Here is an 18,942-nt window from a genome sequence, read left to right on the forward strand (position 1 = left end):
TGGATTGACTTGCTTAAACAAAAAGGTTTTAGCAGGTATTGAAAGCACAACAATGAGGAGGCCTGCCTAATATTAATAGCCAGGGCAATCCTGAGACTAGGTGCTGCCACATTCAAAGATGGATTTACTTGCAACTGTACAACCATCTTCATGCAGCACTTGGAAAAGTGCCAGTTCTGCAGATGACAGCAGTTCTTCAAGTAAACTGGTCCCAAACTGCTACGGGGCCTTATATACTCATTATTAGTAAAATCCAGAAAATGTAATTGTTGCTGACAGATTTAAGTCTGTTCTTCCTTCTAGAAACCAGGTTTCAGATAGTTTTCAAAAAGGACCTGTCAAAGTCCTCTCTCAAGAAGCTATAAAGGAAAGCTTACAGTTTCTCCAGCCTACATAATTACTGAAAAGCAGCAATATTGGGCCAGTGTACCTGCAAGTAATAACTATAGTAGGATCAGTCTACACAAGTATGTGTTCACTCTGTGTAAAAAAATAATAATAATCATGAATCAGTGTTATGCTAGCACCTACAGTAATCTGACTTAATGCAAACTGTTATGTTTTCTAAATTATTATTTACAACCAGATTCAAGAGCTGGATAACAAAGGCACCCTGGTTAGTGGCTCCTTTTGGAATACTGCACACGTTTTTGCTTACTCCATCTCAAAGAAGTTATGAAAGAATACAGAAAAGGGCAGCTGTCAAAACGGAGGAGTTCTATACAAGGAAAGGTTAAAGAATACAGCCTTCCTTACTTTATATAAATAGGGTGGTTGACATTATAAACATCTATCAAGTCATGAATGGCTCCACTGTATGCATCATTTCTATGCTGATCAACTCCAAGTAAATTCAGATACCAACTTGGAATCAAAGGAATGTGCCCTGGGAATGTGGTCTTTTTCTCTGCAAGCAGCACTTATCTCATTCTATTTACATTTTCCTTCTCCTGAGACTGAATCAGAGGGGAAGGTGTAGTAAGCTCTAATTAGCTGTTTATTGGGGGCGGATGGCATGGTGCTCTAAACCACTGAGCCTCTTGGGCTTGCTGATCAGAAGTTCAGCAGTTCAAATCCGTGCGACTAGAGTAAGCGTGTGTTGTTCTGTCCCAGCTTCTGCCAACCTAGCGGTTCGAAGCACACCAGTGCAAGTAGATGAATAGGTACTCCTGCGGTGGGAAGGTAAAAGGCATTTCCGTGCACTCTGGCTTCTGTCACCATTTGCCAGGTTGCAATTTCTCCTCTGCTTTGACACAATATTCATATATCCCTAAAGCTCCTCCTCATTTTACTAAACAAATGTCTATGCTAACGCTTCAGAGAATAAGGCAAAGCAACATTTCTTGCAAAAGAATATGTGCTGGAAAAGTTTCAGATGTTTAAACTGCTTTTGACATCACCCACTACACAAAGTCACAAAAAGGTCAACATTCTTTTTAACTAGTTCTTAAAACTGTCCTTTCCTTTAATTGCTGAAAATGAAATTTTTACACTAAGGAATTTAGAAATAAAAGGAGGAATTAGCCTGTGGGTTTTCAATGAGGCACCAGGAATGTAGCAGAAATACAAACTTGCACTTGCCTGCCTTTGGGGATTAGTACTACTGTGGGTACCTCAAACTTATTCATAGGTCTTCCAGTGGGAGCATGAGAATGGAACAAGAAAAAATATATTTGTTGTTTACTAAAACATGCATATCTTGCCTTTCTACTTATAAAAAAGAAATGCATAATTGAAACAGAGTAAAAATAAATCAGCAACAATTCATCAGAAATGAAAGAGGCATTAACAGCAGCCAATAAATACAGAACCACACCAGGGCCATTGTACAGTTCCAAAAACCTTAAAAAACAACACTAAAACAGTATGCCACCTAAAAGATAATTGGAAAGATTTCAGGTGCATAGCTTGTGGCAAGGAGTTGCACTCTGTAATCACCTACCATACACCAGAGGCAGCGGGCACCAATAAGACCTTAATGTGTAGGCGGGGCATATATAGAAGAGGGAAGTCGCCTACTGAAAACGGTTTAAGTCCATTTCAGGGGCCTAATCCAGCCCACCATTCAGTTTAATCTGGCACCTATGGCAGTTTATTTCCTGGGGCAAAATCCTAAAAAAAACCCTTGAATTCTAAAAGAAGGCCAACAACAACTAAAATCCAAAAAAAAAGCTCAACAACTTTGGGGTAAAATCATTAAAAAAGTTCAACAACTTCAATCCCAAAAAACGGTCAACAACTTCGGTTAGCCCTTTGGTTGGCCCCCACGGCCATTCACTTCATCAAATCCGGCCCTCTCTGGAAAAAGTTTGGACACCACTGGTTTAAGTCAAAAGCTTTCATTGCCTTGCTTGCTTAAGGTGAAAAACAGCTGAATGAGAAAGTCATTATATCTTCACTAAGAATATTTACAACAACGTTATACAGTGGTACCTCGGGTTACATACGCTTCAGATTACATATGCTTCAGGTTACAGACTCCGCTAACCCAGAAATAGTACCTCGGGTTAAGAACTTTGCTTCAGGATGAGAACAGAAATCATGCTCTGGCGGCGCAGCAGCAGCGGGAGGCCCCATTAGCTAAAGTGGTGCTTCAGGTTAAGAACAGTTTCAGGTTAAGAACAGACCTCCAGAATGAATTAAGTACTTAACCCGAGATACCACTGTATTAAAGCACTCTCCCAGTATATTAAAGCACTCTCCCAGTAGTCGTAAGCATTAAAGAATAGTATTCAGGCACATTAGTGAACTGATACAGTGTGTTTGTGTGAAATGTTCTGCATCAAACACAGAAATCAAGTGGAGTACCAGAGGAAGGACTGAGCTTTCTGTCCTTCCTCTGCCAATCTCCAACAGGAAAGTAAAAGCAAAACAAAACCTGCAGGACATTCATGACACAAATGCCCCAAACCTGAATTGGACCCCATTCTCCATATATAAGAATTCAACTGAAAGCAAACATGCAAATTCTGACCTCCCCTCATATTTCCCCCTGTAATTAATACACAGCTTGAGGTTCCTTTTTGTACAAATATGACAAAGGAGGAATACTAAAAAGGAAGAATGTGTGATTGTGCTCTCCAGATTTTGTTTGTTTGTTTGTTTTCAAGTAGGTTCTATGCTACACACAAACATGGCAGCCAGCAAGAGGAGGTTGAAAAGGAACATCTTATGACAAGCACCTCTCTTACTCTCCTGCCCTGTATTGCTGTGGTATGTTACTTTTTGACATTTGAACAATATATCAACAGATTATTGCAAGGCCCCTTTTTCTAATTAATCTTCCATTAACCTCAATGGATTAGCTGTCAACTGAGCCAACTAACCTCTGTGCTGAGTTCCCTGCTTGATTAACTATCATGGTTTGGGGGAATCATATATTCTGCTCTGCCTACTGAAGCTACGGCTGAAGATGCATTTCCACAGATGGAAGATGGCTTCAGCTCATTGAATGGCTGCTATACACTTAGTACAAAGCACTATATGATAAAAGCGCAGCTAAATACAAAAGTGGATGTTCTACTTATGAAAGCACACCCATACCACAAAGCATTGTGTCCTGCCAGAACAGTGTTGTGCAAGTGTTTGAAGAACACTGCTCATATCCTTTTCCCTCTCCTCTGGATCCAACTTTTTTTTTTTGGTAGTGCATTGTAACACATGTTTATCCAGTGAAAACAATGCTGAATCTGAAAATAGTAAACCATTAAAAACCTTTTGTTTAAGCATGTCCTATTCTAGTTAAGTAGGGCAACTCATTTAATAACACACTACAGGCAGATAGATTATCTAGTAAAATCCACTGATGGGAGAGAGCATTTCTTTGGAGAGAAGATGAACCTAGACAGTCTAAGCATGTCCGGATTTCAACGAGATATTTCATGAGCACATCATTCAAATTGGATACACACATTCCAACCTCTGTATTGCATTATGTGCTCGGGGAGAATTATAGGAAACCTGAATGAACATCACTCAACTGTTTGTGGGATTTTGTTCAGCCTATAACTGATGGGAGGGGTATGTATGTATGTATAAATAAATAAATAAATAAACAAATACTATTATTATATTTAACCATATTAAATAGAGAGGCAGAGAGGTATATCCAAAACCCTTTTTAAATCAGAGCATTCATCATTGCTAGATCAGTGACAGAGTCATCCAGGCCAGCATCTTATTCTCCAAAATAACCACAAGATGCCTCTGTGACAACCACAAGCAGGACATTAAAGCAAAGAGCCCCCATACAGCAGCTGAACTCGGTGGCCTCTGAACAGGGAGGTTTCTTATACCTATCATTGCTGATAGCCTAATCCCATTTTAAATCCCTTTAAAGGCCAGATGCAGAATTTACTGTACTGTCAAAGATAGGAATCAAAGCTAAATGAGTTTCTAGCTCTCTTAGGCTGGCTCACAAATCAGCTTAATTCATGTCACATGCTTTTTTTTAAAGCATGAAATACATTATTAAAATTTCTCACAGAACAGAGCATACAACTTTAACTGTTTAAAAAGCCAAAAAAAACCCACCCCATTTGATTTCACTTAGTGAAATATTTGTATTCTGTTTTTCCAACAAGAATGTTGAACTCAAAGCAGCTCACCCTAGTAACATTTAAAATTAATATTATGGTAATTGCGATCATATCAAAAGAACAAGAATATATAAAAGAAGACACAAATTAATCAAACAATACAATTCAGTACAAACTCTTAATGATTTGAAATATCAGAAAATGCTGCTGAGCCCTAGCCCCGTGCCAGCTCGTAAACTCTCTCTGGAAAGGGATTTCTTCATCTGGTGTTGCAAGGGCAGCAGCATACTCCCAGGCAGTAATATCTTTCATAGTTAATTTTTTTAAATGCTATTTATACAGCAGTAGTTAAAAGCATCTGCAAATGTTCTCGTATTCTATTTTTGGAAGAGCTATGAAAATTATACCCAATTCAGATATAATTTTGCCAAATACTCTTGTGTGTGTGTGTGTGTGTGTGTGTGTACGCATGTACAAAATGTTCAGCTTGCACTAAAGTGCATACTCCACTTATCAGCCAATCCCAAATCCAGAGGCATGTCAGTCGCACCACAGAAATCCCTTATCTCAAGATGTTGCTTGCATCAAAAGGCCGTTCAGATTTGAACAGGACAAACCCATGCCCCCTACACTTGATATCAATGATTACGAAAGGTTGTGGTATGATATATCATAATTATTATTTATTCAATAACTTTAAAAAGCGGCTATGAGGTTCCGCTAAGGAGAAAATGCTTGGCAGACTCTTAGCGTTCTGTGCACACAACTTCTGTCCAGTGATCGTGGCTGCTCCTTGTATCAGACAAAAATGACTTCCAGACACATGCCAATTCGTTCAAACAAGGAGTGGGTCATACGCATGTACCCAAGGTTTTGTAAGTTCTTTTTGCAGAATGCCACTCATGCACAAAAACAAACAGCATTTAAGTGCTGTAAGAAAGAAATGGGTGGGAGAAATCTGCAAAGTAGCAGTGAAGTGACAAGCAGCAGCCTCCTGGAGAGACTGAGTAGGAACATACAGCTCTTCTGCTTAAAAAGAGTTTAACAAAAGGACTGGGTTTCTCCGATTACCACCTTTTCTGTGCAAGCAGTTTATCTAGAAACCCACAGTATGCACAATTCAATAGGGGAAATAACTTGCCAAAAGGACTGAACAAATAAGAGCCCCAAAGCCTTAGTAATGCCTATAATCAGATAGCCGCATAACTATGTGCCTTCTATTCATGTCATGTTGGCCATTATTACACCTCAAGCTTTTAAAGTGGCTGAAAGAAAGAACATAAGATGAATATCAGCATAACCTTACAAAAACATGGGGAGTTAAGTTGCGCTCATTGAATAAGTGGGGGAGGGAGGGAGGCCTGCAGTTTAAGCATTTGTATTATACAAGTAGCTAGTACTACTTGAAAAGCAAGCTAGTGGAACTGTATCTTGTCCACTGTTACCTTTAACATAGTTACACGTTTACATTCCCTAGGCATTTCAATTCCACTGTGATGAAAGATTTTTGAAGCAAACCTGTGCTACAAAACAATTCTGAATACAGTTTGAAAAATAAAACCCCACCGTGGGCTGGCTGCCATGAATCTGGCCAGGAGAGGTTCCTGTTTCCAAATGAGATTGTCTCTTGTATATTGAAAGAGTCAAACCCATTCTCTTGCTATCTTTGATCCTAACTTACTAACTGGGACACGGGTGGCGCTGTGGGTTAAAGCCTCAGTGCCTAGGGCTTGCCGATCGAAAGGTCGGCGGTTCGAATCCCCACGGTGGGGTGCGCTCCCGCTGTTCGGTCCCAGCGCCTGCCAACCTAGCAGTTCGAAAGCACCCCTGGGTGCAAGTGGATAAATAGGGACCGCTTACTAGTGGGAAGGTAAACGGCGTTTCCGTGTGCGGCTCTGGCTCGCCAGAGCAGCGATGTCACGCTGGCCACATGACCCAGAAGTGTCTTCGGACAGCGCTGGCCCTTGGCCTCTTTGAGTGAGATGGGCGCACAACCCTAGAGTCTGTCAAGACTGGCCCGTACGGGCAGGGGTACCTTTACCTTTTTCCTTACTGCCAGCCTAACAGACATTTATTATTTAATAATAATTCAGCTAATTTCCCCATTAACTTTCAGTTAACCACTTTCCTTCCTGCTTACCTCTCAATTTCTCAACCATGTTACATAGTCTGTAATCATCTAATAACTATGGCAACCTTTATTTGTTATCAGGATTTATATCTATTGCATGTAAAATATCCAAGGTGGATTGCAAGCTAGAACTGGGGGCGGGGGAGGCAAATATCAGTGACAACATTCTAAAAAATAGTGTGCAGAAATCAGCTTTCAAAATGAGTTTACTGAGACAGCTTTTAAAACCCCAGATTCTTCTGTACTCTCTTCAAAAGGCTACCCCGCAATTGTGCACAGTACACAATTGTCTAATCTGGAAGTGAACAGAGAATAAAATAACGGAGGTCAGGTCTGATTTCTGGTTTCTTCAACAAAAATGCAGTTGGCATAGAGGACAAAGGTGGTAAAAGGCACTCATGGCCACACTTGCCATCTAGCCCTTCAGGAATACCTCCACAGTATAAGCCTGCTACTTCAGGGAGAAAACAATCTTCAAGACAGATGTTGCATTGCAATTCTATTCTTCTAGCCCTTTTGAAAACAGGTGTGCTGTGGGATGGGATGGCTATAAAAGTGGATATGAACTTGAAAATATAACATCTTGTCCTGAACTAAAACCAAACAGGGCCCCGTTGGATCAGACCAAAAGCCTACTTAGTCCAGCATCCTGTTCGCCACAGGAAGCAACTAATGAGCAGCTCAAAAACTGCATATGAGGGCAACTGAAATCATGTTCAAGCAAGATTTCAAGGGAGATATTCTGCATTTTTATCTGTCCTGAACATAGTACAAAATTTGAATCATGCATCACAGTCGTCAGGGTTACTGCATTACAAACAGGTAAGGAAACAGGTTACTGCATTCACCACCAGGTCAGGAAATCTAAAACTGCAACTAAAATGCTCAAAAGGCCTTACTTACTCTGCTTTGCAAAGCACAGTTCAATTGGTCTTGTGCACACACGTCACCTTCCCTGGCAAAAGAGTGGTAGCAATTGAACTGGGCTTTCTACAAAGCAAAATGAATGTGCTCACCAACTTTCATTCCAATATTCCAAGATATTACATTCTATTTGCATCTTTACTGTCCCCTTAAACAGGTGTTTAGACACAGTTAGTAATCAAATCTGAAATACAGAATTTCACCCTGAACATGCATACCAAATTATCCTGCAAAATGTCGATTTTTAGAGCTTTAATGTTGCAAACATAAAAAATACAAAGTTAGCAAATCAAAGTTAGCAGGGAAAAAAATGGTTGTTGTTTTTTTAAACCCACCTTGTAACTTTTTTGTATTTTATTCCAGGACTACTGTTTCAAGACTATTATGTATGCAAACCTAGGGCAAATGTAAACACAAAAGCAAACACTGAAACACAATGTGGGGCAAATAGTATTTATTTTATATATAATCAACAAGAGGTTAAATCTTGCAAATTAACAGAGTCCTTGCCAGCTCTTACATACAGAGCCAAAAGTAAAAATATTTTCAACACATTCTAGAAAAGCCTTTAGTCATTTATTTTCATTATTTATGTCCTTCAGTAACAGACATTCTCTGGATAGTTTACAAGTAAAAAATCCCATAATATTTAAAAATCCAGTAGGAAAATAAGATTGAAAACAAACAGAATAAAGCCATCATGTCACTCTGATGCACTGAGACCAAGATCTGTGCTATATTAAAGACTTATTTACTGCAGTATGAGTTTTCAGAGACAAGAACAAATTTCGCCAAATACTTCTGGCAGGCACTCTTAAGACTACTGCTACTTAATCTTGTATACAAATATTTAATCTTTTGGCAGATTTAAGTAACAAATAAAGGATTTGGAAGGAGTAGCTCAGCAGATATTAACACAATATGGAGTGAGAGTAGCTTAATAATTTAGAGCTATAAAGAACCTACTTTTAAAAGGAGGGGAAGAAATATATCACTTTAAGCCAATGAACTTTTTCCAGTATTAAAAAACATTCTACACTTTAAATACCATTTTGAGGGTGAGTTGCCATAGAGATGAAGAAATAGAACTATTTTTTGTGCAATGTTATTATCCAAGTTGTGTACGCAGCCTGCTTTACAATATCAATTGGATTTATATACAGTTCTAATCCTGAAACAAAACCACAACAAAAAAGATTTAATGTTACTACATTGAATGGGACTACTTCAAAGGATTTAGCATCCTATATAGTAGTATCTGAGTATTAACCAAAAGGTATTTGTTACAGAGACAATTGTTGCCATATTGATCTGGACACATTAGATGCAACATAGGTCAATGACATGTTTTTATTGAACCAATTTCCATGTGTATAGAAGCAAGTTTCCAAAAACATCAAATTACTTAAGCGAAGAACTGCATCAACAGACCATTACCGGCGGAGAAGGGAAACCAACATGGAAGTTCTCTAAATATAGCAATTGTAAGCCTAACAATTTCTATCAACTAATACACTGTGTGGCGCATGATAAAAACATTTATCAGCTTTTTAGTGCTTAAAAGTTAAGACCAAATATTCAGGCATAGTGGTTTCTCTCCCCCTGCACCCCAAAAACCCCCACAGATTTACAAATGCCTTCATGTGGCAATGAATTATTTCCATTAGCCTCAAACATAGAAAATGTTAACTTTTCAAAGTATAGTAGCAAACCACATGACCACAACAGCCAAATATTAGTTACTTCAGACACCCATGCACCCAACATTCATCATTTGTGCACAACGATCAGTGTCGTCTAATAATGAATCCCAGATTTGAAAAGTTCTGATCTCCTCCTGTCCACCATTTCCCCCAAGGAAGACAGGCATTACCTTCCCACTAAACTCAAAAAATAAATAAGAAAAGGACAGGTCCTTTCTGAAGGAAAGATTGAGAAATTCTGGTGGAAATCTTCACCAGCAATAACCACAACAAACATTTTCCCCTGCTCCAAGAGGTGTCTATCATCACCTCAGATACCCAAAAGGGTCTGTCTGTCAGCCACCCAACCCCCACCTTTCCTTAAGGTGTTTAAAGACTACCTAGCAAGTGTGAGGGACGCGGGTGGCGCTGTGGGTAAAAGCCTCAGCGCCTAGGGCTTGCCGATCGAAAGGTTGGCGGTTCAAATCCCCGCGGCGGGGTGCGCTCTCGTTGCTCGGTCCCAGCGCCTGCCAACCTAGCAGTTCGAAAGCACTCCTGGGTGCAAGTAGATAAATAGGGACCGCTTACTAGCGGGAAGGTAAACAGCATTTCCGTGTGCGGCTCTGGCTCGCCAGAGCAGCGATGTCACGCTGGCCACGTGACCCGGAAATGTCTTCGGACAGCGCTGGCCCCCGGCCTCTTGAGTGAGATGGGCGCACAACCCTAGAGTCTGTCAAGACTGGCCCGTACGGGCAGGGGTACCTTTACCTTTTTTAGCAAGTGTGACCAGTGCTCTGATTGGCTGAAAAAATGCCAGCTTACAAAGAGGGCTGTGGCAACTTGACCATGCATCTGAGATTGCTCAGGAGAAGACCAGAAGTCTGTTGCAAGCAGCAATATTAGGTTTGATAAAAGGAACCTTGTTGTTTCAAATCCAGTTTCCTTATTCTGCTTTGACCACCTGTCTTCCTCTCTTCCCTTTTTATTCTTAATACAATTTCATAATAAAACTGTTGAGGTCTCAAGCATGTTTATGCCAAACTCTAGGGTTCTTGTAATCTCCCACTTGCCTAGCAGCTGGAAGCATACTGCTTGGGGGAAAGAGTGGGGTTTCATGGGGGAAAGAGCAGGCTGTGCTGAACCCCCAGCTTGAGAAAGGCAGCTGTTTTTCCTGATAACTTGAGAGGGATTTGGCTAAGAAGTGCAACACACCTGGTGCACCCTCCACTTCTTTGCCAAATCCTTCTCAAGTTATCAGGAAAAACAGGGCTAAATGGCCTCAGTCCAGTATACCTGAAACAGCGTCTCCACCTCCATCGTTCTGCCCAGACACTAAGGTCCAGCGCCGAGGGCCTTCTGGCGGTTCCTTCATTGCGAGAAGCCAAGTTACAGGGAACCAGGCAGAGGGCCTTCTCGGTAGTGGCGCCTGCCCTGTGGAACGCCCTCCCATCAGATGTCAAAGAGAAAAATAACTACCAAACTTTTAGAAGACATCTGAAGGCAGCCCTGTCTAGGGAAGCTTTTAATGTTTAATAGGTTATTGTATTTTAGTGTTTTGTTGGAATCCGCCCAGAGTGGCTGGGAAAACCCAGCCAGATGGGCGGGGTATAAATAATAAATGATGATGATGATGATGCTAGATCTCCCAGAATTCCTTCCTGTCTAGGGTGTTGGAGAAGGGTGGTGGCCGAAAGTACCAAATAGTTTGGGAGGCAACTGACCTTTCTTGCATGGCAGTTGTGCATGGAGGGGTGTACGCAGGCTCTCCTGGCCTCCCTCTACCAAGCCTTAGTATTCTTAGAGGACTGTTTTAAGGCTAACCCACCTTACATTCCTGGAGATTCTTGGAGGAGGAGTGGGGTTACAATGTAACAAGCCTGTCAACTTGATTTGTTTAATTAAAGTGACTCTTCTGTCACAGAGAGGGGAAACATGTGGCCCTATAAATGGACCACCTCCCATCATCCATGAACTCACTATTTGGGATCAATAAGAGTCATAGCAACATCATCTAAAAGACGCCACATTGGCTGCCCTTGCACCAGTGACTTAATTAGATTTATATTGTTAATTCACCATGAAAATGGAACAAGTTATAACTCGAAATAAAGCAATATAATCAAGTACATTGAATCATGATAAAACTAATCAATTCAGAAGATGGTTGATAGACAGACTTTTTTATATATAAATAATGTTTCCAGGTATTTTTCTCCCTCAACTTTGCTCAGCAAATTCTGTTCTGCCTTGAAAACAACTTTGCCTTTGTAATCTACAATTTCGGGTGGGGTGGGGTGGATTTTTATTTTAAGCCTAAAACTGAGAAATGCTTGCTGGCGCCAGGCAAGCCCTGCTTCCACCCACACAGATTATTTTTGGAAGATCAGCTTTTCACTTTCTATAACCACAGATCAAAGTGCATTGTGTCATACTGCTAACTACCTGATTGCATTTGACTAGTACAAACAATGTTTAGGCTGCAATCTTACCAGGAAAGGCAGAACAACGCAAATGCGCCTTTACTGGAGCCCTCACAGTCATTTCTCTTCTCTCCCTGCCTCTCACACTGATGGACACTTAGCTAGTTACTGTAATAAACTTAGGGAGGAAGACATATTAATAAACCACATAAATGCTCCTCATCTTTGCTTAGATCATATTGCCGAGTACAGTGGAGCCAATCCCCTTTTAATAAATACTAGTTGTCTGTCAACACAGATTTTGTTAAACAGAAGACACTCCTATGCAGACAGAGATAAGGAAAAAAAAACCTTAATTAACTTTGCTGTAATATGATCCACATTCCAGAGTTTTATTTAGATGCACCATAGATATGTCATTTTCAAGGCATCCATCTCTTACACTGTCTCAAGCATGGCTATAAAAAGCAGTATCTTTGTCCCATTATATATTTTTTTTAAAAAAAGATGATTAATGTCACCTTTCCTTTCTCAGTTTTAATATAAGAACTTAGTTTACTGTGGTAAAGATGTTTAACTTCATTCATAAAAAGGAAAGAAGCATCAAACTATCAACTGCTCCTAAATTTTTTTATTCAAAATACAAACTATATTGAATAAAATTGAAGACAAAACTTTTTGCATTTATTCAGTTTACATACAGATATCATATTCATTTACAAGTGAACAATCCTCCAAGTGCTTTCTATCAAAGCTAAAGGACACAGTTTGATGTAATTAACATTACATCCTGACTTCTGGATGTTTACTCAGAAGTAAGTCCTACTGTCTTAAATGGGCCTTAATTGCAGAAAGTCTGTGACCTTCTAGATATTGCTAGACTACAACTCCCATCATCCCTGACCATTGGCCCTACAGGCGGGGCTAAAGAAAGTTGGACTACAACAATATCTGGAGGGCCACTGGTGTTGCCTTCAGGCCTATTCGTTTGCAATGCTAAACCATAATTTAGCACTAGGTGGATAAGTTTCCAAAGAATTGGGCTTGCAAGCTTTCTCCTCTTGTGCAGCCAGGAAGAATACAATGTCTGTTGAATTGAGTTTATTCAAAAGAAAAAACTCTGAAGTCCACGGCTGGACAATACCTTTATTAGAACCAACCCAACTATAACAAAATTGTGACATACTTTCAAATTCTCCACAATTCTTCATCAGGCAAAGCCCAAAGCAGGGAGGTGTGAAGAACAAAAAAAGGTACAAAAATTAGGCTGGTGGTGCAGCCACAAAGACAGTTTGTATACTCCATTCCAAGACACAGATTGCAGGCTCTGTTAATCCCTCCAAGATGCTACAGATATCAGGTTAGACACCTAGGATTTTGGGATAAAGAATCAATGGCCACTGACCATTTCTGTAAAAATGAGTTCTGACTTGTTCTATCTCATGCTTTAAATGCAACACAGATTCGTGGGTAGGCAGAGCGTTGAGCTAAAGAGAAACAAAGCATCTTTAATTTAATCTGTGTACTGTACTAGGTAAAAAATATTCAACTGAAGTCAAATTGTTGCCTAACAGTTGGAGAGGATACAGCCCCCAAACTACAAAGTCCATCTCCAGGTAATAGAAAAATTCCTCTAATTATAGATTCTGCTCTAAGTATTTAGCTTCCCTATTTCTCAAGGCACATAAAAAGCAAACGTAGTCATGCTTGTCCATAAGCAAAAAAATCACAGATGGGTGTTGTCCAACTTTGGATTTAGGAGTTTTTCCCTTGCACCTTATGCAAGTTCATTGTGTTAATTTACATCTCCTTAACAAAACAGAACTGAAAAATTAGTTTATGTTTCAAATACTGAGGTGTCCACAACCTGTTTGATAATAAAGATGTAAATTTTGATAGAAGGGTGTTGATTTTTCTTCACCCACTTTCATTTAAGGTCCTCAGGTGGGGGGGGGGAATCACTCAAATAAAAATTTAACATTGCAGATTCTAAACATTTGGACAATGACTCATCTCCTTCCTTTCTAACACAATTACAGTTTTGAATCCACTGGGAAGTTCTTATGACAAACTGGTCTGGCTCACTTTTTGGAATTGCTTGCTCAGATGGATGCATTTTATATAATGGGTAACTGGCCTCCATCCACGCAATCCACAAGATTTCGTTTAACAGTATTCAATTAAAGTAAACAGTTTTATGGAAGTGAGAGTGCATCAGAAGGCACATGGCAACCTCCAACAAAAAGTCAAGCCAATTTAGAAACACACAACAATGACTCAAACAAAAGGACACATTTCTATTTTCATATACATTCATAAACAATTACAAAATAATCTAAAGTAATAGAACAAAAGAATAAAGTGACCCATTTCAAGTTCTTTAAAATTACTATTTGAATTACGCCTAGGTGTTCCAGCACCAACCCTCTATTCAATAACAGCTTGTTCTGTCATGATAACATGAACATGCTTATGTTCAAGTGTGTGATTCTGTAAGTTAGTACTAAGGTAAGCTCTTCTAGTGTGCTACCAATTGCTTTATTTTCCTGACCTTATTCGTATACCAGCACCGCAAGGTATTCCAAGAAGCACTGTCAGGTTTGAAACAGCAGCAACAATGTTAGTGGAAGCTGCAAAAATGTTAGTGAGCGCATCCACATAGGACCTATCCTGCAATATCTGCATCACTTGCCAGTTTGCTTCCAATAACAGTTCAAAGTGTCGATGATAACTTTTAAAGCCTTAAATGTCTTGACTCCAGGATACCCGAGGACTACCTCCAACCTTTTATCAGAAGAGAATGCCCTTCTCTGTGGCATCAGGACAAGGGATAGGGCCTTTTCAGCAGCTGTATGAATGTTACAGAACACCCTTCAACACAAAGTGGGGATGGCCTCTTCACTGGTGTTCCAATGCCTGGCTTTTGTATGCTTGGGTCATTTTAACTTGTGATCTCCTGCAAGGTGTTGTTTTTTAAAGGGACGCTAATGCTGTTGTTTTTATTGCATTTTACATTTTAATTTATTTTACTTTGCTGTGATTTTAAACATTCTGGGTGGTGCATGGGCACTAGAAGGATGGATATAAATGACAGAAATAATAACAAAGCAAGTTTTCTAGGGACTTGCTTCTGTCCCAGCCCAGCTACTTGGGATTCATTAACTAAAGATGTGGAATGATGAACACATGAACCAAGCCATCAGAGCTACAAGCCAAAATTAAATGTAACAAAATATAACGGGTAGATTTTTACTATAGGTATGTGGAAAGTGCAGAAGAGGAAGGCAGAGTTCAGCTGCGCATGTACAGAATGAAACTGCAGAGTTGGATACAACCATGTGTCTTTTAAAATAGGCAATGTGTTATTGCATAGAAGAACACACATGATACAGCAGTGGCTCAGTTATCTAAAGTATACAACTGTAAAGCATTGCACATTTCTGAGCGGAAGGCAAGTGTCAAGAAAGGATCATGTTAAGGTTCGAACTTCCACAAGTTCTGACAAGCAAAATTATCATACAACTATGAAATGCAGGAATGTCTGGGTTTAGAAGAGACTACGTTGACATTTATAAGCCTTCAGCAATTGAGCTTGAAGGCCAGTTAAAACAGTTTCCCGCCAACACCTGCTTTTACTTATAATTTCTCAGTGTTATTTCATTGGAAAGAATTATTTCTCTTTAAAACACATTTTTCAGATTCTTACCCCACAAACCTTTAAGATTATTAAATGTTAATATTATTTCTGTTAGATTTTGCATTGCAGTGCATATATTGCAGCTGAAAAAAGGGGTGGTGAAAGTACTTATGCAAAGTTTAGCCATTGGATGCAACTCTAAATCTCCTTTCTTAAAAACAAATAATTTCCAGGTCCAATTCCAAAACTCAGTTACTTCCAGAGCTTATATTAAGAGTGCAGTATTTCTAATTATTTTGGAGAAAGTAAGCACAGTTGTCAGGCAAGTTTAATGCTTAGGTCAGAAAATTATGCTTTCCAGCTGCGGTTTGGAAGCAAATGATGTCGGTGGCAAGGAAAATTAGATATATAAAAAGGAGAATTCCTGGATGCCATGATCCAAGTACTCGTTGGTGAGAGAACCCCAGCAGAGATTTAAAATCACAAAATATGCAGCAAAGTAAAGTGTGGAAATGCACCCTTCTAAGATCCTTCCAAAATTCTCCTCTTCCCCTATGATGGGGGGGGGGGCGGAAATCCCATGTTTGGAAAGTTTAAATTGGTTTACTTACAAGCTCCATGAAGGTCAAATTCATGTGCTTTTCCATACGGCATTTAGAATACACAGGCAGTAAAACTTAAGATTAGTTACAGTAGTGAAAGTTGCTAAATTATTGGAATGGCTTGTAAGAGCCATGTGGTCTGAGGTTCAGCAACCAGCTCAAAACCTATTCATATGTTGAGCTTCTCAGGTAATCTGGGGAAACAAAGCCTTGATTACCTAGTCTCTCTCAAGGTGAGCTAAGCCCAGCAAGACAGCTTACTCTATTGTCTTAACCCTTTCATGCAATAATTAGAAGTATGTTGGTTATCCCACATTCTACTCTACGCCATCATTTTGTAACCAAGAAAAAGTGGATTAGTGTTCAAGAGGGGAGGAGGGGAAAGATGAACCCAAAGGCTCAGGCAGAAAGAGACATATTTTGATGTAATGTGTGAACCAATTTGTATTTACAGCCAATTCAGCACAGTAGTATACTGAGCTTTAATACATATACATATACATATACATATACATATACATATACATATGCTAATTTGCCAGACCAAATCTAGTTAGCTGAGGTTACTATATAAATTATGGTTTATTAAGGTCAGGGAGATATGCATTAAAACATCACAAGCTGGCTTTTCACTGAACGAAACCTTGGCAACTCGGTTGGTCAGAAACAAAGTGTCAGGGAGACAACAATCTCTTATTAGATTCCACCTATATGAACTTAAGAGGAGCTGATATGTAAGTTGTTCACCATTCTAAGAGTTTGAGACCTTAAAATATTCTGCTGTTGAAAGGTTTTATTAACAGTCACTGTGACATGGATGTGAAGTAAGACCAGGTCAGCTGACTCATTTGGAAAACAAAGGCATTATTATCAGCTCCTAAATGCTAAGCCTTTGAAACCAGCCTCCAGCTCTTTTCCTCTTTATTTCTTAAACTTATTTTCTATCTCAGTGCAGTATTTGGAGTGAATGGAGTGAATGTTCATACTTCTTCAATGAAAACTGTTTTTGACCAACATTGAGGTAAGAGCACCAGTAAGGTACTGATCAAAAACACAATGCTGCAACCTTGCCTAGTTTAAATAATAAGAATTGTGCATCTATTATGATGTGTGTGTATATGATTGGTTTAAGAGTGAGGAATCCAGAGGTTATCAGTTCAAAATTCATTTTGAGGCTAATGTTTGGCTCAATTAAGAAACCATGGCAAACCATGGTTTGTGCTAACCATAGTTTTTAGAACATAAGATACACGGCTGGTTTAAACCTTAATGCCAAGCCAAGGTTTGGCACAATGTAAAAGAGAATTGTGCCCATGTGCTTCACCCCCTTCACCTCACATGCACCAATTCCTGGAGGACCAAGAATGCTGCTCAACTAAAACATCTATCAACCCTGACTATTGGTCATGATGCTTGGGGCTGATGGGAGTTTGAGTCAAACAACAATGGATGGGTCACAGGTTCTCATTCATGACTTAATTCAAGTACTGGTTTGAAAGAATGATTTGCAGGCCATCTATGCAAACCAGAAATGTGGCCAGTTTAAATGAAATAGTAAATGATCATTTTAGCAAGAACTCAAAGCTGAAAAAATAAATTTCTGCATTCAAGGAAAGAGTATGGCAGGTGCAAAACTCAAAGTGCCCGGTCACGACTGGACATTACCTCTACAGTCTTTTAAGCATTATTTTTGCAAAAGGCTACATCTACCACTAGGCAAAGGTGCAGCAGATGAATTTTGGACACTGTAAAAGGGTAGGAAATTATCAGTAATTTAATTTATTATTATCATTTCTATTGCCTGGGAAAGAGAGAGGTGCTTGTGGGTGCCAAAATAACTTTACTTCTCTCAGGCACTGTTTACCCTGAGGCAGGATATATTGGGCCAGTCCTGATTATTCTTCTTGGACAATGAACACATAGAAAGTTGTAATTATAATTACCATTATGTATCAACAGCATAACCAAATGACAGATGAGAGATTGAAAAAGATAGATCATTGCCATTTTTTAGCTATAAAAATACACAGGCATTTTTTTTCTTCATATCCCTTCCAACCACCTGACAGAGTTCGGCCTGTATTTTTTTAACACCTTTTTTCTTGTTCATCATATAGCAGCTCATGGTTGTGTAGAATTGGCAGGTTTACACGCTCCTTAAGCATGATGTGGCTACAATTTTCAGCAAACAGCAGCTGCTGCTGGAAATCCCACCACTTCTGATGAACAGTTGGCTCACCATTAGTCTCCTCAATCCCTAGCAACAGCAGTATGAAATAATAGTATCCAACTTCTAATTCAGCTGCAACCTGTAGGCTGTAAACAACCCAGCAAGAACGGCTGCTCACTAGATCAATTACAAGCCAAGCCAAACCTCCCCACCAAGGGAATAGAACTTGGAGAGGAAAGAGGAAGTAAATAGTGATGGCAATGGAATTCATGTATGCTACAGGCTGAAGAGCCAGCAGCAGGTGTGAGCCTTCTTCAGATATTAAACTTACAAATCGGTGTACTACAACATACAAACATTTTTAATGCGACAAAAATAAATCAGTGGAGATTTAATGCACTCTGCCAACCATTCAGTATCGGTTTCATAAGAAAGTATTTACTATCTTATTTATTTAGGTGTATAATTCATACATAAAGAGCTTTATATATAAGTGACTGTACTTCCCAGTACAGAGTACCGGCACCTCTTTTTTGCTGCCTATGGCAGTCATTTTGTGCAGGCACCCAAGTAACTTGTATAGATATACGAGTGCTGGCATCTCATTTGTTACCACAAAAAAGCACTGCACAAATATAACTGCCAATAACCATAACATACACATATAATTGCTCACATTGTCTTTTTATTGTATTGGAAAATGAAGTTTATTAATGGCCTGGGATTGCAAACACCCACCCGAAGATGATAGTCAAAATAATACAGGCTAATGCATAAGAATATTTGAGGAAAAATACTTTTTCAGTTTTTTCAACAGAGCTAACTTGTATACATCTGC

General features: G+C 39.4%; 1 protein-coding gene across 1 annotated transcript in view; it reads right to left on the reverse strand.

Annotated features, from left to right (window-relative positions):
- Nucleotides 1–18,942, reverse strand: part of UTRN (utrophin) — a 321,971-nt gene that overhangs the window by 272,593 nt on the left and 30,436 nt on the right. The window lies entirely within an intron of this gene.

This window comes from Podarcis tiliguerta, assembly GCF_965153285.1.
Source record: "Podarcis tiliguerta genome assembly, chromosome: 3".
Classification (NCBI taxonomy): domain Eukaryota; kingdom Metazoa; phylum Chordata; class Lepidosauria; order Squamata; family Lacertidae; genus Podarcis; species Podarcis tiliguerta.